Source organism: Suricata suricatta, chromosome 3 (assembly GCF_006229205.1).
Source record: "Suricata suricatta isolate VVHF042 chromosome 3, meerkat_22Aug2017_6uvM2_HiC, whole genome shotgun sequence".
NCBI classification, from domain to species: domain Eukaryota; kingdom Metazoa; phylum Chordata; class Mammalia; order Carnivora; family Herpestidae; genus Suricata; species Suricata suricatta.
In genome coordinates this window covers 4,981,043-5,006,304 of record NC_043702.1, presented here as the reverse complement: position 1 = coordinate 5,006,304, position 25,262 = coordinate 4,981,043, and the positions used below count along the sequence as shown (strand labels likewise).

At 57.3% G+C, this 25,262-nt stretch overlaps 1 protein-coding gene across 1 annotated transcript in view; it reads left to right on the top strand.

The window, feature by feature from the left end:
* The first annotated feature begins 12,519 nt into the window (after nucleotides 1–12,519).
* SH3BP4 (SH3 domain binding protein 4) overlaps nucleotides 12,520–25,262 on the top strand; it is a 41,150-nt gene continuing 28,407 nt past the window's right edge. The window contains exon 1 of the mRNA XM_029933560.1: nucleotides 12,520–12,601. The gene's annotated coding sequence lies outside the window, so the exon portion shown is untranslated. The remainder of the gene's footprint in view (nucleotides 12,602–25,262) is intronic.

Here is a 25,262-nt window from a genome sequence, read left to right as displayed (position 1 = left end):
TGCCTGTGGGTGCTCAAGTGGGACCGGTGGGACAGGTGGCGTTTCCCGGCCGATGTGTCTGCACCGGTGCACATCGCTCTGCTCCTTTCAGGCCCTGCACTGGGTGAGCACCAGCCACCTGGGAGCCTCTGGGCTCCACCCGGCTCAGAGACGGGCCCTGGGGCCCCGATGGCTCCTGGGAGGTGACACCGAGCCCTTGCCTTTACAGTCCTGACTGCCCCAGGGACCCCTTCACGGCTGCCTGGGCTTTGCAGAAGCTCCTTCCCCTGGCCTCCCTTTGCTTCTCAGACCTGCGTGTGTGGTTCTCTGTCCCTGACCGAGCCTTCCGGCACGTTTCAGTTAAAAACCACAACATTCCCCATCCAGTCGTGGAAGAAACTGTCCAAATTCCTTACGTGCTTAAGGTATGTTAGAGAAAACACATGTTCTGGAGCCTTCTCTAGCAGAAACAGGCAGTGCAGTCTCTCCCGGCGCAGGCCTGGTGTTCAGGGGTCGTACTTCAGAAGTCTTTATTCCTTGTGTCCCTTCCTCCCTCTCAAGCTGCCACCGGGGCAGCAAGGGAGCTGGCGTCCGGGGAGCAAGGTGGCCGTGGCCGTCAGTGCCAGCAGCAGTTTGGTCTCCCCCAGATGATCCGCTAATAGTTTGCGTTTCTCACACCATCTGGAGAAGCGCTTCATTCACTCATTCATGCCGTGACTGTTTGAGAGCCTGCTCGGACCGGGGTGTGCGGGGCTGGGCAAAATACAAGGTCCCAGGCGCCGTCTCTCCCCTCCGCCCGGAGGCTCTGCCTGCCCCGCAAGCCCCGGAGGCCAAGCTGGCACGCAGTCAGGCCACACTGCCGACCAGGGCTGACCCGTGCGGGGAACTCTGGCCGGGCCGGTTCCCTGCTGCAGACGGCCCGTCTCTCTTCTGCAAGCCTGCGTAGAAAGTTCTTTTGTCCGGCAATATTGGCATGATTGAATCCATGCTGCAGCCAGACAGGATGTGGTCTGGGTGACTCCCAGCTTCCAGCAATCAATGGTTCTTGTTTGCAGTTGCCTCCAGAGGTAACACCCACCACCGCCGCCACCAAACACAGGACACTTCAAGGCCCTGGAGGGGAGCCCCCGGCCTGAGGAAGGGAGACTGAGTTCTGCAGCGCCTCTGGCCCCACCTTTAACTGTAGGGAAGGGAGTGGGGGGAAGAGGTGGGGCCCCTTCTGAGTCATAATGCAGCCTCGGAGGAGAAGGCTTCCAGGTAGAGCTTGGCCTTTGAACTTGGTGTGTTGGGAAGGGAGACAAGGATTTCTAGGTGGGCCCTGCTTCTAGGTCAAAGCTGGTCTGTTTCTGTGGGGGCGGGGTGGACAGGAGGCGGCGGCGGCAGGGTGCTGGGCGCCCACCCTGTCTCTCCTGTGAGGTGCCGAAGGCCAGCGCTGCGGTCCCCAAATCTTGAGAAGAATATAGAGCACACATTGGGGGTTGGACTGAAAATCACAAAAATGATGGACGCCTATGTGGACAGATAGCCACTATCCAGGCCAGGAAATAGAACTTTGCCGTTGAGGTCCTGCCCCTCCCCCATGCCAGCCTCCGCTCACCCTGCCCCCTGTGTGGTTTATCCAAGATAGTGTAAGTATTCCAGTGGCCCCTAATCTAAACTTTGTGGTTTTCCCCTGCTACTTGTAGTTTTTCCTCATAAGCCAATAAACATCAGGGCCTTAAGCACTGTCCTCTGGTTTTCACATCTGTAACGTTTGCATAGGTAGAAGCCTGCGCTGAGGTCTGGCCAGCCCTAAGAGGGTCCCCAGTCATCCCCACCTAAGGGGGTCTACACCCTTGAGTGATCCCTCCCCCTGGTGTGGCTGGCCCCAGCAACCCACTTCTGGTAGGATTCTTCTGGTGATGGGTGCCCACTTAATGATTAGGTTGCCTAAGATTCTAACTGCTTGATAATGGACTTTATTTCTTGCTGGCTTTGATTAAGCACAATGCCATATGGAGAGGGCCACTTGGCAAGGACCTGAGGCCTTGGGTCCAGTAGCCAGCAAGGGGTTGAATGCTGCCAGCAAGTACATCAGCATGGGTTGGGGGCTTCCAGATGAGCCCCCAGCCCTGGCTGAGGTCCTGATCGTAGCCTGAAGTTGAAGACCCAGCCGAGCCACATCTGGACCCCTGACCACCGAAACCACGAAATAATAAACATGTGCAGTGTGGGGTCATTTGTTACGCAGCAGTGGCTAACTGATGCATATGCTTCCGAGAGTTCCTTTCTGGCTGCACATCGCGTCCCTGAGGCTCCCTGTGCTGTGATGCATAGAGCTGTAGTTTATTGACTTTTACTCAAGTGTGGTTTCCCACTGTATGTTAATACTTCAGTTAACTTGTAGGGACCAGAGCGCAGTTACAGAGAAGGTCTGATGGGTGGGAGGGCATCTGATTGCTTTAATTTATGCTTTCTTGACTATCAATATATACTAATGTTTATCAGCTCTTCCGGTTTCTTCCAAGGTGAAAGGACTTTTCAGGGTTTTTAACCCATTTTCCTTATTGGATTGCAGGGTTTCTTTGAATTTTCCTGGAAAATGAAACTTTCTCGCTTTGAGCGTCTCAGGGACATACATTTTGAATCCTTTCCCGAGGGGGTAATCTGCAAAATTGCTCTGGAGATTCCCACTTCTGGCCTGCAGTCCTGTGTGGGTGCCATGGCTGCGCCTACGTAATTCGGCTCCTGGTCGGCGAGTACTTTGCTCTTCAAGGAGCTCCTGTTGGTCTGTCATTTTGGAGAAATCCATGAGTCAGTGCTGGGCCTGGGGCTCGGCGCCCCTCCCCCCCCTTCCGGCAGCTCTAAACCTGCATTTTGCTCTGTAGTCCCGCCGAAGGAATGTGGGTCTGGGGAGAATGTGCCCTGCGTGTTTAGAACAAGTACATTCCTAGAGAAAGTTAAAATTAGAAAAAGCAACTACATTTCCTGCCATTCAGTGGCAGTTGGCGTGTGTGTGTTTGCACAAGGATTTTTCTGGTAACAATCTGTAGTCGGTTTCTGGAGGAATGCGAGGTGAAGTCATGATTTTCGGGATGGAGGTGATCCGTTTCCATGGAGATCTTTGTTGTCGGAGAGTGGCTGCCTGTTTGTGAGTTTTCTTGCAGATGACTCAGGGGTCTCTCGAGCCGCAAGAATTATTTTCTGGTTTAAAAAGTTCTTTCGTGGGAAGTCGCTATCCGGAGTGCACCTCTTTGTTCGTGAAGTCTGGAAGGCATGGACCGGGTGGGCTTGGCTGCTGATCGCCCTCCTCCCCCCTGCGAGGCCCCGTCGCACCTCTCCCCCTGAGGTCCCACTCCTGTAGGGCTGCTAGGTTTAGTAAGGAAAAATGCTTGACATCCAGGTATGTTTGACCATTTGGGACATATTTACACCAATATAATCATTTGCTGTGTATTCGAAAAAGTCAGATTTAATGGGGTGTCTCTGGAGGTCCAGTGGCCCCCTGAGCCCTGGCCATTCTGTGCAATCCTGACTCTTGGTCTCTCGTGGTGCCTGGGTCTCTCCCAGGTACAGAGGGGGCACCGCCTGCTTGTGGCTGCCTGGCTTGTGGCACTTGGGGACACACGTGTGGCTTCCCAGCCCGGGGCCGGCCACTGGTGGTCACACGGTGTGCCTCAGGGCTCACAGCCTGGCCTGCGGCAGGCAGCTCGTAAACGCAGAGGCCCGTCTGCCCCGTGGAGGGCCAGGAGCAGGACGGTGCCGGAGGGCCTGAGCGCTCAGACTCACCCCCGGGGACTCGGGTGGTGGGGGGAGCTCACGCATGCCGGAGGCCTGGAAGTAGAGGGTAGGGAGTGTCACCAAGAGCTGGTGATGGGCTTTGTGGGAGGGTGGGTCTGGGCTGGAAGGGGCCTGTGGAGGCCTTCCCTGCAGGAGGCAGGATGTGGGTGTAGGAGTTGTAAGGGGCAGGCAGCTGAGCTGGTCAGTGAAAGGAATGGGTGGTGGATGCTAAGGAGGCTGAGGGGGGGCCGGGTCCAAACCTAGGAGCGCCTTGATGGCTTGAGAAAGCCGGGCTCTGCATGGGCAGGTGGCCGGGTGAGCAGGGCACCTTGTGGTGCTTCCAGAAGGCTGGGGTGGGCGTCCCTGCTGAAGTGAACTGGGGCGAGGGGCCTGAACCGGGATCCAGACCCAACTTGATGTCAGGAAGTCCTTGGGCGCCGTGAGCTCTGGTGGCCTTGACCTCCAGCCTGGATGTGAGCCACAGCACATTCCTTTTCATGTGAAAGGTCAGTTGGAGTGTGACCACGCTTTGCTTTTCTCCAGTTTAGCCAAATATAAATGTATCTTATGAATGGAACGGGAGCGGAATGGGTCGGTGTCTGTTTCACATTTGCCGTCTGTTCTGATTTGGGCGCCCCGAGTGCAGAGCCTGAGGTCAGGACTTGGGGACCAGTAGTGGGGAGCCAGGGGTGTGAGATGAGCGTGGGGCTGAGCAAGCGCAGCGTGGGCTTCTGAGCTCACGGTCAGTGCGATGCTGGGGCTCCTTCAGGCTGGGGACCATCCGGAGGAGCCGTGTGACTGCGCCATGGGACCGGTCCTCTGGAGGACAGGAGGCTGGGGCGCTGACCCCAGGGCCGCCCCGGGACCATGTCCCCGCGGGCTGAGCGACGAGGGAGGCCTGGGGTGCTGTGATGCGGCAGCGTCCGCCATCACACCTGCCCGTCTGGAGAGCCCTTTTCAGCACAGCGAGGGGCGGCGGGACCAAAACCGTGAGGCCCTCATCAAGTCCAGACCTGGTGACTGTTCCCGGGGACAAGAGGTTGGTATTTTGCTCCCTCCAGCAAGAGCTGGGAGCCAGCAGGGTCTGGCCTGATGACCGTCGGCCATCAGGGTGACAGGAGGTGTTCCGAGGGTCATCAGGGAACGCGCAGGTGTGTGGGGATGAGGGGGCACCGAGATCACGGGCCACGTCCCTGCAGAAGGACTTCTGCCCCGTGTGCCAGGCGTCCTCCCATGAGAGTCTCTGGGTGGCACCTTCTGTGCCCAGCACCCCCTTCGCCTTCTAGGGGTCCTCACACCGCGTTCTGTGCTCACACGAGCACTTTCTATCTTGTGTCTTCCGTTTCCAGCCTCGAATTTCCCCGCCTGCACTCCCTTCCAGCCCCGGAATGCAGGGCCCCGGGTTCTTAGTCGCAGTGCTTTATGAGGAACAGAGGCCCAGTGGGGGGCAGTGAGATGACAGAGGGGCCAGCTGACCCTCTAAGCTCATGTCCCCCAAACCCAAACGAGCGGTGTTTACAGTCGTGTCTATTTTTTTAAATTATTTTTTCTGTTTTTTTATTTATTTTTGAGAGACAGAGACAGCAAAAGCAAGGGAGGGTCAGAGAGAGAGGGAGACACAGAATCTGAAGCAGGCTCCAGGCTCTGAGCTGTCAGCACAGAGCCCGATGCGGGGCCCGAACCCACGAACCGTGAGATCATGACCTGAGCCGAAGCCGGACACCTAATCGACTGAGCCGCCCAGGCGTCCCTGGAGTCGTTTCTTAACCTTTCATGTTTCATTGGTGGTTGTTTGTGACAAAGGCCAGCACTGTGTCCGGAGCAGTCCCTGGGGGAGACGCCCACGGGACAGGCACAGGCGACTTTGTGGGGAGGTGCGAGATGGGAGTCGGAACCCACCTTCGTGGCCCCTACGAACGCCCCGCACTGCTGTGTTCTGGCCCAGTTCCACACGGGTCACCGTGTAGCTGGGAGCTGGGGACTGACAGGGAGGTGACCTTCCACACAGCTGTGGCCTCCAGCCTTGCTGATGGGCAGGGGGATGGCGGCCACCAAGGGAACCTTTCCCCGGGTGCACACGGCTCCGGTGGCTTTTCCAAGTTTGCAGGGATTTCTTAACTTTTTTTATATTTTTTTTTGAAGATTGCATTTTTTAAAAAGCTTAAAAAGTAGGGTATTCCCTGAGGTTGGGGACTGCTTTGCATTGCTGGATAACATTGTGTTTACCTCAACGAAGAGATTTAGAAACTGCAGATTCATTGTGGATAAATATTTAAAAATATAGGATGGTCCCGTTGTAACCTTATTCAGGTCTCGGGTGTCAGAAAATGTTTATCCCAGCGATTCTGTCACTGACCCAGTTTCTGTCTCTGCTCTGCGGGGATGGCTTGTTATCGGGGAGGGCAGTGGTCTGATAACGGAGTCCAGTGTAAGGAATTCCGAATTGTGAATGCTCCTAGCAAGTATTCTGCCCTTTGTTCCAGCGCTGTGGGTGTGACGGTCCCAGCGGGGAGGCTGCCCAAGCCCCTTCCCAGAGCCGAGTAGGGGCGGGGGCTCCCGAGGGCCTTAGTCTAGGATGAGTCAGGCGTGGCAGGGAACCGGAATCCTCTGGAAAAGCCGACCCGGGGCTCCAGCCACATTTCTTCCCTCTTGCCTCTCTCACTGTTGCTGCGGTGACGGGTTGCCAGGGTGAAGATCAGACCCCAGGAAGGAGGATCCGAGGGGTCAGGTGGCTGGCGGCCCTGGGCTCTCCCCGAGGGAGGAGGGATCTGCGGGGTTCTGGAACACAGCCGGAGCCGGGTGGTCCCCCACTCTGCCCACCACTGAGGAGAAGGGGTGTGACTTCCCGCGGTCACAGCGTTCAGACGGAGCCGGGACTCGGTCCGTTCCGCGTCGAACAGCGTCGGAGTCTTCAACACGCCAGCCTCCTCCACGTGGCTGGGGAGGCTCTGGACCCCACACGCTCGCCCCGGACTCTCCTGAACTCCCTTCGCCTGGTTCAAGTGGGCACTTAGATCTCCTCCTACTTGAAAAGCCTTGGGAGGGTTTTTGTTTGGTTGTGTTTTTTTTAAATCTTACTCCCTCCCTTGGAGACATCAGTCTTACTGCAGCTTGCTCTGCCCTCCTCTGCTGGCTTTGCATTTGCCCGTGATTCTGTGGCTCCGTCACCAGTGCTGGCCTGGCGCCGTGCCTTGTGACCCCCGCTCTCCACCACTCGACCTTGGCCAGCCATTGAAAGTGCCCAGCCTTTGTTCTCCCATCTCGGAAATGGGCGCAACAGGATGTGCCTTGCCCACCTCACAGCGTGGGAACTGGCCAAGAGGCTGAATGGAAAAGCGTGTTATCAACCATCACGCATTGTACCCATGGTTCTCGAAGTCTGTTCCAGGGACCAGGTGCATCGCTGTCACCCGTGGGGCCCAGCAGTCTGTTTTATGGGGGCCTACATCGAGCCTGACGCGGGAGAACCTTGCCTAGTGGCAGATGTGAAAAGTTAGGTTCTTGGGGCACCTGGTGGCTCAGTCGGTTAAGTGTCCAACTTCGGCTCAGGTCATGATCTCACGGTTCGTGGGTTCGAGCCCCACGTCGGGCTCTGTGCTGACAGCTCAGATCCTGGAGCCTGCTTCGGATTCTGTGTCTCCCTCTCTCCCTGCCCCTCCCTGCTCATGCTCTCTCTCTCTCTCTCTCTCTCTCTAAAATAAATAAAAACAGTAAACAAAAAATTTTTTTAAAAAGGTTAGGTTCTCAACCATTTATTCCCCAGACATTGTGTGGGGTTTCTACTCTGTAGTCGGCACTAAGTATCTGGCCTTTTGCGTTCCAAAGCGGAAAAAGAGAGGTCTAATCCGATGGACTCTTGCGTGGCCTGGAGAGCCCTATTTTACGCTTGAGGAAACCGAGGCCCAGACTCAAGGCCGTCGAGCTGGTGAAGGGCCAGCTGGAAAGTGGGCCCACGGAAGGCCTGCATCTACGCGGCCATCTCCCGCCTCAGGGGCCGCTCCGGGATGCCGCGCCCTGCCTGGAGCCCATCTCCCATCTATTCTCGGGAAAAGCTACGGGGCTCAGAATCCGAAGCCCAGGACGCCGCCCTGGGGAACTCGCCTTCATTGTCCCAACACTGGACTTGAACCTCCACAGCCCGGGAGCCCAGGATCGCGAGCCGGTCAGACCGCCAGCATTCCCATGAACTACCCAGCAAGGTGGAAAAGTGAGTCAAAGCTTGGAAGAAGACTAACTTTCCTTTATTTCTTTTTTCATGCAAAAAGTCATGTCCACGCCTCTTCCGTCGGGGGAGGTCTGTTCTGAGTGAGTTTGAGAGCAGAGTCTGGCCTGAGTCACAGCACACCTTCCTGATTTCCAGCTGCAAGTCACAGAACAGCCCAAAGACGCCAGTGAGGCAGCCCGAGTCCAGTTTTCTTTTTTTCCCTCAAACGTTTAATGCCGCCGGATTTGGCAGCCCAACCTTAAGCTGTTCACCTTAACTGAGCCTCTGCGAAGCACTCCACTTGATCATTGTGGAAACTGCACTTGTGGACGCTCGCCCATCTGTTTTATGTGATCATTAAACACACAAAGATTTCCGTAACTGCCCCCCCGCCCCAACTGCAGCCAGCAGGGACAGAAACCCAGAGGAGGGGAGGCAGCGTCTGGCCGCAGGTGTGCGAGTCCACGTGTCAGACGGGACAGAGTGCCTCCGTCACACACACGGACGAAGCCTCCCTCCCCACCCCACACCCCCCGGGGAGGAAGGACAGCCAGAAACGCCGCCAGCCACACACGGTGACCAACCATGGACTTGTCCCCGCGTCAGGTGCTCCAGAGGAACCCAGAGTCGTGCAGGCACAAATGGGTGCCGTAAATAAACCACCGTGGGTGTCTGGTTGTCTGTCTTAATGAACCCCTGTCCCTTTGTGCTTAATTTTCTGGTTTTTATTTTTTTTTAATTTTTTATGTTTATTTTTGAGAGCTAGAGACACAGAGCAGGAGCAAGGGAGGGACAGAGAGAGAGGGAGACACAGAACATGAAGAAGCAGGCTCTAGACTCTGAGCTGACAGCACAGAGCCCAACACGGGGCCCGAACTCACGGACCACAAGATCATACCTGAGCCAAAGCCGAGCATTTAACCAGCTGAGCCACCCAGGTGCCCCATTTGTGCCTACGTTTCAATCCAGGGTTGATACAGGAGAGAGGAAAGGGTCTGTCACACGCTCTGTAAGATTTGAAACGTGGTGTAATTATGAGAAAGGTCGGTGAGCCAGGGCCACGTTCTGTGTAAGAAACGGTCACCGCATAGACCAGGTGAGATTTCAGACACTGTCACTGGGCTCTACCATCCGCCACCAGCCTAAGTACGTTGTCAGTTAAACCGTAAGAGTATTGATTTTGATAACATTAAATACAAAGGCCTTTGCCCGTTAGCAAAGTGCTGTTTTCAGTTTTACTAACTTTCATCTTGGAGTGGAGTGGCTTGCTTCCATAACCGAAAACCTGGGATGAGGTCCGCGGTCAAGCCATGAGATCCCGCTTTGTCTTGAGGGTCACTTGCCTAAAGACTAATGGTGTTGCACTTGGGGGGTGGAGGGGCGGTCCCCGCTGCCCGAGGGAGGTCAAAGGCGCCTCCCTTACTGAGGTCAGAGGAAGGTCTAGATAACAATTTCGAATCAGTGAAGTGGCCTTTTGGGCCGCTTGTCTCTGTGTTTCTGCCACAGCCCCTCTTGTTTTCTTTCCCTCCTGTTGCCACATCTCATCCTACCTGCGATCTTGGCCAGCACGTCTGGCGTTTAGCCAGGCCCCTGTGGATACATGCCCACTTTCCCTTGGCTTGAGCCAACCACGGCCTGGCCCTTTGCCCCATTGCGCAAGGAGGGCCGGTAGAGAAACGGGGTCGGCTGGCTTTCTTTCCCTGTAGAAGGTCAGACGGTGACTATTTCCAGCTTCATGTGCCATAGGTCTCTGGCCCCGCTCCTGTGCCCTGGACAGAGCAAAGAACGACAGACAGAATGACAGACAGAGCACATGCGCATGGCTCATGGTTCGGTACAATTTGACTTATGGACCCTGCGGTTTGAATTTCATACAGTACTCATGTCACATGTCACGAAATAGTCTTGTTTTTATTCCCCCCCAAACTATTTAAAAATATGAAAACATTCTTTGTCCACGGGCTGTACAAAAGACAGATGGAGCCTGGATCTGGCCCTCGGGCCAGCGTTTGCATCTGGCGGAGGACAGGAGTGGGTCTGGTTCTACTTTCTACTCTTGTTCTACCACGTTGTCCCTTCTAGGACGGGGGTGGCACAGGGGAGAGCCGGTTCCTGCCATGGAGACACTGCAGAGACCGCAGGCTCGGGGCGCGAGGGCCCCTTCGGCTGACGGACGCCTACGTGTCCATCCTGGCGGCTTGGAAGCTTTAGGAGCTCTGTCATTGCCACGGCAGCCCCTGGGGTGGGCAGGAGGGATCATGGAATTTCTTTTCCCACCTCGCAGTGAGAATGGAATAGATCCTGAGGGCTGCCGTGGCAGAGGACATGGTGGGTGCCTTAAGGTCCAGAAATGTGTGGACTCACGGGTCTGGAAGTTAGAAGTCTAAGATAGAACGTCAGCAGCACTGGTTCCTTCTGAGGGGGCGAGGGGGCATCTGCGCCATGATTCCCCCTGCTTCCGGTGATTTGCTGGCCGTCCTTGATGTTCCTTGGGTTGCAGACGCATCACGCCAATCTCTGCCTTTATCTTCACGTGGTACGTGTGCACGCCTCCAAATGTCCCCCTTTGTAAAGTCAGAGGGGATCGGGGCCCGCCCTAAAAACCTCATTTTAATTCCATTACCTCAGTAAAGACCCTATTTCCAAATAAGGTCCCGTAAGACTCCAACATGGGAATTTGCAGGGCGAAGGCACACACTTCCCATCTTACAACAGGGGAAATGGAAGGCCTGGCTGAGTTCTCGCTGTGGACTGTCCCGGGGTGAGAATGTAGGACAAAGCTGTCACTTCCGTGTTCGTGTGAATATAGTTTCCCATCTAAATGTCACAAGCCTCTTACTGTTTTCGCACCCAGCCTTCCAGGCCTTGTCAAACAGGGTTAAACCCTCTGGAGTTGCGTCTTCAGTGAGACTGTGAGCTGTTGAAACCTCTACTGACAGGTGCACAGGGGACCCTGGGCCGTGGGCAAAGACACTTGTGTTTGGAGACTCCCAGAATCAACAGAATCTTGTGTTCTCCGTTTTGCTTTTTGGCAGCTCGGTGGTTCTTGGAGATTTCCCTTAATTTTGTCCAAGGACAGCACTGGTGTTTCTTGAAATAAAATCAGGGAGTTAGACATCTCCCAGACTTCGGGACTTGATGCCGACTCGATGAATATACATTAAGTCCTGTGGTTTCTTCCGGGGGCCGTGTGGACAGGGGAGCCCCCACAGGCATATGGCCACTCTCTGGGGAGAACAGAGCTTGGCTCGAATGTCACACCAGCTCTCCTCCAGGAAAGCTGGTCTTTGGGCAGGAACCTGGGGCTTCCGGAGAGGTAGGGGATGGAGCTAGGGAGTTGGAGAGGGGCCAGCAGGTCCTGTGTATCTAATCCGTCTACCCTGGCCCTCAGTGGCAGGACCGTTCACTGCCAGACCCCCTCTCTCCCTGCACTCCCAACACGGAATTGCCGGAGGGTTCCACATGTGTGCGCATGCACCCCAGTACCCGCCCAACGTCCAGCATAGACAGCTCTGAGTCAGCTTGTCGGGAAACGTTGGGTCCTCCCAATTCAGGTGTAAGGTAGGCGTTTACCCAGTCGCCCCCCCCCCCACCAGTCCGGGGTTCCTGCCAGAGATCGTGTGATCCAAGACAACTCCACTTCAGGGCCATGGGTCTTTAAGTGCACGCTCTCTCCCTAAATAATCCTCTGGAAGGAGTGAATGGAAAGCCCAGAGAGCCTGCAAGGTCCTCACCCCAAATGCTGGGTGACTCAGCCCTTACAGCAGCCACGAAGTGTGTTGTTTGTGGAAATCTCTTCATGAAGAAAAAACCTGGCAACGGTTTGGAGTTACGATGAGGTAGCAGGCTGCAGTCTCTCAGCAAACATTTATTTTGTGCCTGGGAGATGGGCCCTGGGCAGCCCGGGGCGGGGCGAGCGGCAGCAGGGGTGCGGGAGGCCGAGGCTGGGACCCTCCAGGGAACCCCGGCCTCCCGACTACCCTGCCCGCACCCGGGCCAGCACAGGGGAATGAGCCCCCCGCCCTGGCACTGGCTCAGAACGAGGCTCGAGATTCCCGAGACCCCAGCCGAGATTGGAGGGGCTTGGAGACTAGGAGAGGACCCCCAGTTCTTACATCGGCTGGCGACTTGGACGGAATGACTCTTCACAGCGGGAAACGCGCCACCCTCGGCGTCCAGCACAGTGGGAAGATCCGAGGAGTCTGAAGCAGCAGAAGCCCCCGTCAGCCCCCTTCTGTGAACAGTCACTGCCTCCTGTCCCTTCTCAGCCTCTTGAGCACCTTCCCCCGCTTTGCACGTGATGAGGGCTCTCGGGCGTTCCGTCTGGCCGTCCGTCTTCTGAGCACCTTGGCGAATATTCGGGGGGGCCCTCGGGTCTTCCTTGGCCCCCTGGGCAGCGAGGCAGACGCATCTGAAACGGGCCGGCCGGACCGCGGCCTCTTGGTTCCCGGGCCCACTCCTACGTTTTTCCGACCTGGTTAGGATCTAAATCTTTTGTCGTGTTTGAATATATTTCTCACACTGGTGACTTTCTCGGTGTTCGTTGACTTTGATCGAGCTGTCCTTTTCCTCCCTGTGATCTCGCTCTTTGCTCGCAGCTTTAGAAGTTCTGTCTACCTCGGGATTAACCGTGCTTGTGCTGGATTTCCTCTGCTTCAGGTTGGTTTCTTCTCCACGCCTCTCTGTACATCTGGAGTGTGTTTTACTGTTGAAGCCCCAAGGCGGGGGGGGGGGTGGAGACGATGTCCCCCGTCTCAGCGGCATGGGGAAGGACTCTTCACGATGCCCCCTTTTCATTGCATGTGAAATATTTACACCCAAGGGGGTCTGTACTGGGCTGACCGTTCTCAGAGCGGGGAGGGGGCCAGAATGTCGCAGGCCAGGTGGCCTTGATTTCAGGAGGGTCTGCAGAATGAAACTTCAGCCTCACATTTCACGGCAGGGTCCAGGGTGCCCCAGAGCAGCGGCCACTCCTGTCCGGGATGCCGTGGCGTAGAGCGAGTCACGCGGTGGTGACCTTCAGTCCCGCCGCTCTGTCCTGGCATCCTTGCTCACCGAGACCTTCTCGGCCGTGGGCTCCGGAGTGCGGTGTTAGTGACGTGGGATTCGAACCTGCTCCCGAGCGACCCTGCGTGGTGTGTGAGGAGGAAGGCGGCTGGAGTGTGCCTCTGGGTCCCGCTGATAAGATTGTGGTGTTGAACCAAGACTGCCGGTCTCGGCAACAGATGTAAGAGCAGGTGAGGGAAGTCACGGCCCTGCGGGGAAAAATAGCAAAAAAAAAAAAAAAGGCCTTGTCGCAGGCAGGGCTGCCCATGAGGCCAACGCTGACACAGGTCTTTGTGCAAGAGGTTTACTGGGGGTGCATGCTTGGGGCTGCGCACAGAGGGCCTGCAGGGGGCCTCAGGGGAGCCCAGCAAGACCCCACAGGAGCTCCGAGCCTGGGGAGGCCCCGCAGCAGGGGGGTATGGGGGGGCGGCCTCTCAGCCCAGCATGGCTGTCGGGGAAGGGTCTGCAGGGGGGCAGTGCCAGGCCGGGATGGGAGGGGCGTCCCGTCAGGGCGTCCCCAATACCCCCCCAGCACGCGGGACCCTCCACTCGGAAGAGTCCTGCTGGTCCTCGGTGCCCCTGTGTCCTGCAGCGCCTCCCTTCCCTGGACGGAAGGCCGGTTCCCCGAACTTGACGTTGGGAAGCCCGTGGCCCGCCCGTGCCCGCCCGTGGGAAGCCACGCTGGCGGGGTGTTGGGGTGAGTGGCCGCCCTGGGCTTGCTTTGTGGGGGCTGTGTGGTGTCGTGGCCAATGTGTGGGCCCATGCATCTGCAGAGCGGCTCTGGAGGGGGGAGTCGCTTCTGGAAGCTTCTTGGCCATTTACGGCACTGCAGACATCTCCCTCGGGGCTCCCTGTCTTCACAGCCTCCTCAGCTCTTAGTGTCCCCAACACGGCAAGGTCAGAGGGCACCGGTGTGCCTGGCACCGGTGACATCCCTTTCAGGTGCCACCGATGGAACATTCTGGCTCCATCCAGAACCAGAGGGGCAGAGCCCAGCTCTTGTCTCTCCTCCGTATGCACAAAGGAGTCACTCTTATGACGGAAGAGGTGATGAGCTCCCAATGGCCACCAGTGACGAGGCGCGGGTGGAGACGGTGCCACGTGGCCGCGCTCACCGGTCCCCCGCCCCGGAGCCCTCGGAGGGTGTCTGTCCTGCGAACACGTTGGCAGAACGTCAGACGGAGGCGTCGCCCGCCTGCCCGAGGAAGAGGGGGCGGTGCCTTGCAGAGTGTATCTTCTTGGCTTTTCTCTTTTTTAACTTTTATTATTGGAGGTGCAGTTGACATCCAGTGTTCCTTGCCTGGTGTCCGGCATGCGCCATGTCGCGACTGGATGAGTCTGTGCATAGCTCCCTACTCCTGGGAGAGGTCGCGTCCCCCCGTGATTCCACTCCGAAGTGGGGTCTTCACGGCTCGTGGTTCTTACTCCCTCGGCCGGCCATGGAGGAGTCCCCTCAGTGAGGTCGTCTACACAGGCCTCCTGTGCATAGGAACCACGCGTGTGCCCTCCCTAGGATCAGACAGAATCACACGGAGCCTCTGCACGCCGTGGGCGGGAGAGGGGAGTTCGTGGAGGCTGCTGCCTTCCAGATCGGGTTTGAGCCATAAAAGCCCTTCCAAATAAAGCGGGCAGCTGCCTGACTTAGTCCAGGGTTTTCCGTAAGCCTCTGTATCCTGTGTTCAGCTGGGGAGGGGGATGGATGACGGCTTTTTGTTCCAACTTTCTATCCCCCCCACCGTTTAGACCCGGTCTCCTTATTGCCGGTGGTATCTGTTCAGGACAGAAAGAATGTTAGGGATGACTGCAGGTTATGCCCTGGGGGCTTTAATAGTGATGTGAGGAATTTAGGAGCCTTCCGACCCCAGGGTCAGTCCCCTCCCCACAGCACTGAAGTCTCAGGACTTAAAATACTTCTGCCCTTGCCTTATAAGTACAGCCCCTAGCCCTGGAGGCTGTGGTCTGTTTGGATTGCAGCGGAACCCAGTGAAAGGCATCCAAATTCCTCGCGTTCTTCTGGCCTGGCACTGATCGAGGTGCCAGGGTTTCTGAAGTCCACAAGCACGCGCCCAGCTAGGTTCTCGTCTCTAGATAAACTTGATAGACAGCAGGGTCCCCCTGTCGGACCCGCACGCGGTCTCGCCTCTGGGCTTGGATGTGGGGTGCAGCTTGGCAAGCGCAGGCCACCCGCTCCTGAGTCAGCAGCAGGAGTTGACGGGAGCCCCTGCCTGGGACCCCGCTCCTGCACCCGCGGCAACCTGAGTGGTATTTAGGCGGCTTGCTTGTCGTGGCACTGAGCCAGGGCTCTTGGGGGAGCAAGATGCCCGCAAAGAGGAAGGCCAGCCCGGGCGACAGCGCCTTCCTTCGAGACATGAGCCGGAGTCGTGCCTCTTGTGTCCATCTTGGCATAACGGGCTCCTGGGAACTTGGGGAGGGAGGGTCCCCCTTCTTTCTTTGGGGGTTGAAAATCAGGGGAGTGGATGTGTGTCCTACAGCATTTAAAGAGATCATCTATTGGCTGTGCCCAAAAAAAAGGGGGGAGGGGTAGATCTTAACACACGTGGCCAGTTTTTGTGGCTTCCCCTCCCCCTCCCCCGAACACAAATGCAGTTTTCTCTGTGCGTTTTAATATCCAAGCTCTGGTTTGTCTCCAGTTCCTCGTGAGGTAGGGCCTCCCAGGCGTCTGTGTCCAGAGTTTTGCCGGCGCCTGATTTTGTGATTTGCGTGTAATCCCGGCAACTCCGAGGTAGAGGCTTAACCTGTCCGAGAGCCCCGTGTTACCCCCCCAGAAATAGTTTATTAAAACACCTGCTTTAATGTTTGCTGCTCAACATGCTGGACCCAGGGAGGGAGCAGAAATGTTTCTCGTCGCTTTCAGACCCGTGTGAATGACCGTGTCACCAGCAAGTTCCAGAACGGGGCCCTGCATCTCCTTGGGGAGTGCGCCAGCCAAGGGCAGAGCTCGGTGTCTGCCCCTCTGGGGAGACCGGGGCTCATTCCCAGGCTTCCGCCAACCCCCCTTCACCTGTTGTGTCAACCCTGCGGCACTTCTGTCCTGCCTGTTTTACAGAGAAGAGATGAGGCTCAGCGAGTACCTGCTTCACGTTCCAGTTCACAGAGTTATTAGCAAGTAGAGAATCCCAACCCTGGAGCCCACGTCGTGTGCCCACAGCCACCCCTTCCTTGCCCGCCCCCCTTCACCTGGGTCCTGGGAGGGAGGGTGCATGGCTTACGTGGGCAGGGATCCAGTGCTGGCCAGTAAGTAGAAACAAGCCACAGGCCACAAACGTGAGCCCCAGAGCTTAACTTTTAGAGTAAAAATAAACAGGTGATCAGATTTTTCTTTTAGCACTGTAAATGTGCTTGAAAGTCAAGGACACAATTCGGGGATGAGTTGATCTTAAAGGAAGCTTCCATTGAGCCACCTGGACCCCTCCTGTCCTTAGGACTGACTCTGGCCAGGCTCCCTCTGTCTGGACCACATCAGAATCACCTACTAATGCTTCTCAGGGGCTACTTCTCAGACTGGGGAGTCTGCGGACCTTTCTGGTTGTGTAGGGCTTGGGAGTGTTTTGTTTTGTTCCCTTTTTTTTGTTTTGAAGTGAAATTCACATTACATCCAGTTAGCCATTTTATTTTATTGATTGATTGATTATTTTAAAACATTTTCTTATGTTTGTTTATTTTTCAGAGAGAGACAGACGCGATCAGGGGGAGGGCAGAGAGGGGGAGGGAGACAGAGACTCTGAAGCAGGCCCCAGGCTCCAGCGCAGAGTCCGACGCAGGGCTCAGACCCACCGTCTGTGAGACCATGACCTGAGCTAACGTTGGATGCTTAACCAACTGAACCACCTGGGCACCTCTGTTTGTTTGTTTAATTTTAGAGACCGAGAGTGCGTACACACACACACACACACACACACACACACACGCCCGTGCGGTGACCAAGGGAGGGACAGAGAGAGAGCGAGTCTTAAGCAGGTTTAAGCACACTCAGTGCGGAGCCCGAGGTGGGTCTTGATCCCACGGCCCCGGGATCACGACCTGAGCCGCCCAGGCGCTCCTCAATCCACCATTTTGAAGTGTACAGTTTCCTGGCATCTAGTGCCTTCCCCGTGTTGTGTAGCCACCGCCTCTCTCTGGTTTCCAGCGTTTTCGTCACCCCTGGAGAATTATTCCCATCGCCCCCTGCCCCCATCTGCTGGCTGCCGCTAAGCGACTGGTTTGGAGGTTTGAGTCGGGCGGACGGTCCCCTTTCAGATGTCCTTGCGACAGAGCAGCTGAGCCCTGCACCTGCCACCGCATGACCCCCAGCCCTGCTTGGACTGTCCCTGGCCAGATGGCCTAGAGGCACTGATTCTGCACCCGCATGGACACCCCCTGGGGCAGGGGCCGACCTCACGGGGCCAAAGAGGGTGACCCAGTAGCAGGGGGGCAGCCGTGCCTCCAGCCTGAGGCAGTGCTCAGCCTCATTCAGACCCTCTGCAGGACACTGTCGGAGCCGGCTCATTAAGTCAGGGGTGCAGGTGGATCTGAGTGACGTCACGGGCCAGCCAAGTGCCGTCTGCGGAATGTGGACGGATGGGAGATCCGAGCCGCTCCCGGGGAGGGGGGTGACCCTCAGAACGGCACCCACCCCCCTACAGGCCTCGCGTGCCAGTGTGTTAACCCTCCGCCCCTCCTGCCTGAGGACAGATGAGAAATTTTTACCATACTTGAGGGTTTGGAGATAAAGGTGTGAGTGGAGGAAGAGTCTCCCGTTGTTTATGTCCAGAGCCTCCCATTCTCCAGCTAAAACCCGCTCAGACTACAAAGGACCAATCTAATCAGAAACGCCCAGATTTTCCTCTCTCTCTGGCTTCAGTTTACCCCTTTGTTAGTTCATTGTTTGAAGCTGACAAGGCCACTGCGCTTGGGGAGGGCAGAGTGAGTGTTCTTTTATTCTCTGGTCAGAAAGTGTCCCTGCAAAGAGCTTAGTGCTTTCATCTTTTCTAAGTATAGACGAATTTCAGTTATAAGCCCAGGAGCGTTTTGCATTCATTAATTTCCTTGGACCTCAGTTTACTTGTCGGTAAAAATAGAGCCAGTGTCTAAGAAAGTTCTTATAGATCAAATCCAATTAAATATGCACTCAAACTTGCTCAAGAGAGGGGCGTGTGGGTGGCTCAGTCGGTTGAGCGTGACTCCGGTTCAGGGCATGATCTCACAGCTCGTGGGTTCGAGCCCCGTGTCAGGCACTGTGCTGACAGCTCGAAGCCTGGGGCCTGCTTCAGATGCTGTGTCTCCTCCTCTGTCTCCACCCCTTCCCTGCTTGTGCTCTCTCTCTCTGAAAAATAAAATAATGTTTTTAAATAAAAACTTGCCCAAGAGAGGGGAAAAAGGATTCTTAGAGGGATCCAGCCCAAGCGCAGTGTGTTGGGGAGGACCTGAGAACCAGGATCTGAGAAATGAAGCTGGTTTTCACCAATTGCATGGCCACCCCCACCGCATGCTTCCGCCCGGTCACCCTGCCTCTGCGGCTCACCCAGCATGCACCTGGCCCGGGGCTGGCCTCCAGCCCAGGCACCAGCAGCCCTTAGCAGGGCCCGCCCCCGGGCCACGTTGTCATTCCCCAGCCTCCAGCCCTCAGAAGCTGTTGGAACAGCTTCATCCTTTGGGCCAGTTGAGTTGTTGGGTCAGCAGGCACGCCGTGCCTGCTCCCGTGTACGTGCTGTCATCTGTCGCGGATCCCGTAGGGGGTGGGGCGCGGGGCCTTGAGGCGTCCTTCCCGGCCGGCAAGGAGATCTGCGTTCACCCTCACCGGGCCTTGGATGCAGTCTCCTTCCCCTCCCTCTTCCCTCCCCCACTCCTTCCTCTTCCTTCCTTCGGGTCTTGGCACCACCCCATCATTTTGGACAAGCCATTTAGCCTCTCTGGGCCTTCCTTTTCTCGTGTCTTTATAGAGGACCCAAGCATCTGTCATGTGGCTTCTCTGGACATGCAGTCGATATGGTCAAGGGGGCGGCCCTCCCTTGACATTTGGGTCCATGCTGACCGTCAGGCACGTTGCCCTCCCCACCTCAGGCTGTCCCGAGGGTCCCAAAGGTCAGAAGAGGGATTAACATGCCCGCTGGCCAGAGTGGATAACTTGGGGCCCCTCTTTCCAAGAAGTGAGCAGCTGGCCCGCAGGATGGCTGGGCAGAGGGACCAGCCTGGACCTTCCTGGCACACTCCGGTGGCATTTTGTAGGCTGCCGTCGGGCAGATGCCCGTCCTGGAGTTCCAGGATGCGCCCAGGACCTCCTTTCCACTCTGCTGAGAGTGGGGAGGGACTTATAAGACCCTGGAGTCATGCTTTGCATTTGGCAGGAGAGGAAGCAGAAACTTAAAAAAAGCTAGCTCAGCATCCTAGCTGAGCGTTTTCCCAAGGCCACAGTGTCTTCCCAAGGTCATGGTGCTTCCCTGGACAGCCTGGCTGTCCAACAGGTCAGGGGTCCACCCTGGTGGGGGTCTGTCATGCTCTACACCTGGGTGCGTGCCCCTCATCCACCCCCCACCCACCTGCCCCCCAACAACCGCCACCACCACCTTCCGCCCCACCCCCACCCCCGGCTGCCCCGGGACTCTGTGCTCAGTAAACACAACTTGATCCTTTTTCCTTCCTTTTTTGTCCTCACTGTAAATCCTGTTTACACTCACTCTTCGCTGTAGGAACTGGGGTACGCAGCCTCCTTCAGTTGTCGGTGACCTTAAGTATCACTGAGCGATGCTTTAGGTCGGCCTGGGCTGGCCTCCGACAGCGTCCGCCACCCTCTGGGTTGCTCCTTGTTCTGTCGAACATCACGTTTATCAGGAAGCCAGCAGCCGTGTCTCGCCTGGGACCCGCGGCCTGCTAGCGCGGTCCTTCAGACGGTCTGTGGCAGAACTTTACACGTGCAGGTGGTTTTCTGAAGAGAAAGCCTCTAGCCCTCACCAGATTTCTCAAAGGATTTGCATCCTCAGAAAGGCGTCCGTTCTGGACTTGGAAGAAAGCCCAAGAGAGGCTTGGAGATAAGAGGCTTGGGGGTAGGGTCTGAAGGAGGCATCGGGTATCTCCTTGGCGGGAGTACTCAGTGGAAGCCAGTGTGGAACTGGGTAGAAACCAGTTAAATTTCTTGTTTCTTTCTCTTCTCTTTATTTCTTTTGCTTTTTGTTAAATGCAGGTACTGTTTGCTCGTTTACAGAATGGGGAAGACTTGGCTTAGGAAAATGCTTCGGATGTTAGGTGAACTTGGGTACAGGACCAACAAAGCCCCTGTGCAGGTGGTTAATGGGAACCCAGCGTCCAGATCCAGGGGCGGTGTCCACAGCACTACCCGGCCATCCGGGCATCCTCCCAAACTGAGTTCCGTGGTGTTGAGGTCTTGAATCGGCATTGGAAGAGGAATTAATGAACTGTGGCTTTCAAAGGAGGCTGGTTTCTTTTCATGATTGGCGCAGGGGGTCCTGGGGCCAAAGTCAGATCTGGCAAAGAGGAGCCTTCAGGGAGAGAAATGTTACTGGTGTAGTGTTTGAAGAGCTCTTTTATAGCTTTGCTTTATATTTAAATTTTTCACAGCACTTTACAGTTGGCAAAGCTGTCTTCGATTTGTTCTTGACCTTCGCAGGGAGAGGTAGGGCAAGCCAGAGAGTAATTACTCCCTCGTCATACAGGTGAGGGAGCCTTGTGCCTCGCAGAAACTGAACAGGGAGTGAAGTGAGGTCAGACCGAACCTTCCAACCTCAGCACCATCACCCAGGGTTCCCACAGCAAGAGATCTGGGGTCAGGTGGTGGAAGGCTAAGCAGGCTTCTAGAATTGTCTATCTGGAGAAGTCGCCCGACTCTAGCAGAGTCCAGGGGCCCGACGGGAACAGTGCTCACCGGATTCCTATCTGGCTTGGATTTCTTGATTTCAGAGAGATTTAATGTACCTTGAGAACCAAGCCCCCTTCGGCCAGGGCATGAATTTTCATTAGGGGGCAGATTTGCATACAAGTCACTGGAAAGTAGTTTGCCCACCTTGGGATGCGAAGTTTCTGTGGAAATGCTTCAGGGCACCACAGGTGAGCGGGCGTCAGAGTGACTCTGAATGAGGCTGAGTGAGGCCCACGGAGGGGCCCCGTGGACGGGGTGTGGCCGGGGGGGCAGGAGACAGCAGCACCCCCACTTTGCAGTCCTCCTGTGGGGCTGGACCAGCACCACCCCGACTGTGTCTCCTGGCCCCCAAGTCCAGACCCAGGCGTGGGCTCAGACCCTGCAGACCCGGGCCCTGGAGGCCAGGCTACCAGCTCGCGGAGTGGATGTGAGGCCAGCAGACACTGGGGTGACCGCGTCCAGGCTGCGCAGGTGGGGGTGGCGTGCAGCCGCTGTGTCCATTGGGAGGAAGCACCCTCGTGGAGAGGACCGTTTGCTCCCACCTGACCAGTGAGGTTCTGAGGGGTGCGGCCCGGACCCGGGAGCCAACCTGTCTGGGTGACTGGCAGCTGTGCGGCCCCAGTGACCCACATGCTGTTGGGCCTTGACTTGCTCCTCTGTAACATGGGAATGAGAAGCTGCAGCTCCATGGGTGTGACGCCTTCCCGATGGCGCTCCCGCCTCGCGCAGAAGTGCAGAGCTGGGCCCGCTGCACAGTGACGAGGCCTGGCGGCCGGCAGGTGGGAGTGTCCACGTCCGTGTGGACCTAGGGGCCCAGCTCTGGCCTCCCTCGGCTGGACTGTGGGTACCCGGTGTGCTCCTGCTTTTGCTTAGTGACCTGGAGTCAGGTCTTCAGAGCCCACAAAGGTGCCCAACATGGCCCCACGCGTGTCTCTATTCGGGGTGTGCAGCTGCAGCGGGACCCCAGTGCCCCGGGGGGGTCCCCGTCAGCACCTCCGACATGGCCCCCTCCATCCCTCCTGTTTATGGCTTCTTCCTCCGCCTGCTTCTCCTCCGACGCTTCCTCAAGCCTCTCTCCTGACTGCACATAAGTCCCTTTTGTCCTGGGGTGGTCTCGTCCTGGTTATAACTAAAACCAGCCGCCGTGTGCACGGGCGTTTCAGCGACAGTGTCGTTTCAGACTTCGTCCGGCCCAGACACATTTTAGCCCCTAATGGGTTTTTCCGATGGACACGTTTTTAAAGCGGTTCGATTTAGTGACATTCGGCATACTCACAGAGTTGCAAGACCAGCACCCCCCCAGCTCCAAAACATGTTACCCCAGAAGAGACCAGTGAGCAGTCACTGGACATCCCCCCAGGGCGCCCCCGCCCGATGCCCGCTGTGTGGGCGTGGCTGCCTCTCCCAGGCGTCTCTCTTCACTTCTGCACAGCAAGGTCATCCTTGGGGACCTCCGATTTTTAGCTGGGGACGGAACAAAAGCTTGTCTCCCGGCTGCCCTTGGCTCCAGGTCACCCGCTCTCTGTCCAAGAGCGCCTCTCCTGTGTCCCCATCAAAACTGCTGGGAAAACGGAATTATCCAAAGGCCTGGGCCTGGCTTCTAGAGCCTCCGGTCCGCTCTCTGCCCCCGTAGGGAGCTGTCAGGCCAGTTGAAGTCCACGTTCTCTCCGCCTGGTACAGACTTGTGGCTGAGGCTCTGTGGAGACACAGACTGATTCACGTGAGGTTTGCTGATTTCTGCCTCGATTTGAGAAAAAGAAATGGGAGCAGCCGTCCGACCACCCTGTTAGCTCTGCCACAACAGCACAACTTTCTGGAGATCCTCCTCTGGTGTCCAGAAGCTGGGCTGAGGTTTGCCCAGTGGGGCAGGGGAAGACGCAGCTCTTGGTCTTGGAATCGTCTAGAAATGAGCTGATCCCTCTGCTCCGTGTGCAAGGCTCACGCCAGCCTCAGGAGGAGGGCAGGCGGGCTCCTGCCTTCGGCTCCTAGGAGCCCTCACCCTGTGCCTTGGGGGCTGGGAGACCTCGGACCGGCCATGTAGCTTCTCTGAGTCTCAGTTTCTCGCCTGCACCCTAGAGGCAGTGATCGGCGGTCTCGGAGACAGCCTAGAATAGAGCCTGACCATTACTCAGCGTCCGACAAATGCTGTGTGCACCCGTTCCCACAAACTGCAGGGCTCCACACGACGGGCACCATTCTCACAGCCAGGAGTCTGCAGGTGTGAAATCCCGGCACCTGCAGGGGCCAGGTTTCCTCTGGAAGAGCCCGTCCCTGCCTCTCCCCAGCGTCTGGGCAGCTTGGCGTCAGCCTATCCGCAGTCTGGACGATCACCGGTCATCAGCCGGCGGCTGCATCTCTCCGATCCAGCTCTGTCTCCACGTGGCCTTCTTCCCTCTGTGTCTGTCCGTGTCTCTCCGTCCACATCTTCCTCCTCTCGTGGGGCCCCCTGTGCGTGGATTGAGGGCCCGGCCAATCCAGCAAAACCGTGTTTAACCTGATCACATCTGCGAAGACCCTGTTTCCCAATATCAAGTTCACAGACACCGGGCGTTAGGATTTCTCGGGTCTTTTCGCAGGGGTGGAGGGGGCGGGGGGTTAGCTGACAGCGGTGGGTGTGGTTTTGTGTCGCCTGTTACAGCTTCGGCTCTAGTTCACGGGCGTGTCTTCGGCATTTTTTCGGGACAGCCTTGCCTCTCTCCGTGTTCTTGCAGCAGCCGACGTGGCGTGTGGCAGACGCACCTGTGTAGTTGACTTAAATCAAGGAAGACTCCCGCTCGGGTGACCCGTACGGTTTTCAGGGCAGCAGCCGCGCCAGACAGGCCTCAGGAAGACCGTGACGTCTGGCTTTGGAGAAGCAGCCACATTTCTACTCGGTGGGGTTGGGACGGCCCACGTGCCGTTCGGGGGTCCAGGCTACTCGGTGGGGCTAGGACGGCCCGCAGGCCGTTCGGTGGTCCAGGCGTCTCCGGAGTGACTGTCACCGTGCCCAGGTGCTCCCGGACACCGTCCTCGCCCGGCGGGGAGGCACACAGTTACGTACAGTCCTGGAGTGATCAGGTGCCGTTTGTCGGGGGGGCCTGGGGCGCCAGGGCTGGTGACGGCAGGTGTGGCGTTGGCTCTGAGAGGAGTTTGCTGGTGTAAGGAGGCCGGGCGTCTCCCGGCAGCTTCCCGTCTGTCCCACAGGGGCTTGCAGCCGGCCGGAGGGGGCAGCAGGGACAGGGCCCGGGCACGGGGATGCGCCTTGGCCTCCACCGCGGCCCCACATCCGCATGCAGCTCAGGTCAGGGGTTGAGGACCCCAGCGGATGCCCGGGCCAGCTGGGCAGGTGATCTGAACGGGCTCTGTGTGAGACGGGTGCCAGTTGTGGGCTCCGAGAAATTCGAGTGGGGCCTGAGGGGGAGGCAGAGTTCCCTGTCCAGTCCGCCCTTTACTGCGTTCCCAAACCCGTGTGTCCTCCGCGCTCCCCAAAGTGAGTTGACGCTCCTCGTGTCTGAGTGGGGCGTGTGGCCCGCGTCGCTAGGAAAGTGGGCTCTGGCTTTTACTGCCAGTGACCCCCGTGCCCGTGAGGCCTGGCCTCATCCTGGGTTTCCCCGTTACCTGCCCGCCCGCCGGGCCCAGGTGCGCACGAGGCTGCCCCGGCAGCAGCCAGCCCGAGGCCCTCCCCCTCACCGTGGTCGTTGATGTGCAAGGGGCAGAAGGGTCGCTCAAAAGTTGGGTCCACCTGGGGCCTCCAAATGTGACTTAGTTGGAAATAGGGTCTTTGTAGATGTAATCGGTTCAGTTAGGATGCAGTCATGTCAGGGGTGCCTGGGTGGCTCATCCAGGTGAGCCTCTGACTCTGGATTTGGGCTCAGGTCCTGATCTCACGGTTCATGAGATCGAGCCCCACATTAGGCTCTGTGCTGGCGGTGAGGAGCCTGCTTGGGATTCTCTCTCTCCCTCTCTGCCTCTCCCCTGCTTACACACACATGCTCTCTCTCACCCTCTCTCTCTCTGCCCCTCCCCCACTTGCAAGCACACTCGCTCCCCCCTCCAAAAAAGAAATAAATAAACTTAAAAAAAAAAAAAAAAGATGAGGTCATGCTGGAGTTGTGGGCCCTGATCCCATGACTAGTGTCCTTCGGAGGCAGCTGTTCGAAGACCGCAAAGAAGGCTGTGTGGTGCAGAAGCAGAGGAAAGAGCACCCGGTGCCCAAGAGAGACCTGGATTGACGGGTTGGGGGCGGGGGGATCAGAGCAGCCCCTCCCAGTTCATGGCGACTCATCCGGGAGCCGTGGGAAACAGACCCATCCCCGGCCCCCGGCCGCGTGAGCCGTGGGGCTCAGGGGGTGTGCCTGTGGGTGTGTGGGCTGCCCGCAGCTCGGGAGCCTTCACCCTCAACCAGGACGAGGAGAGCCCGTTGCC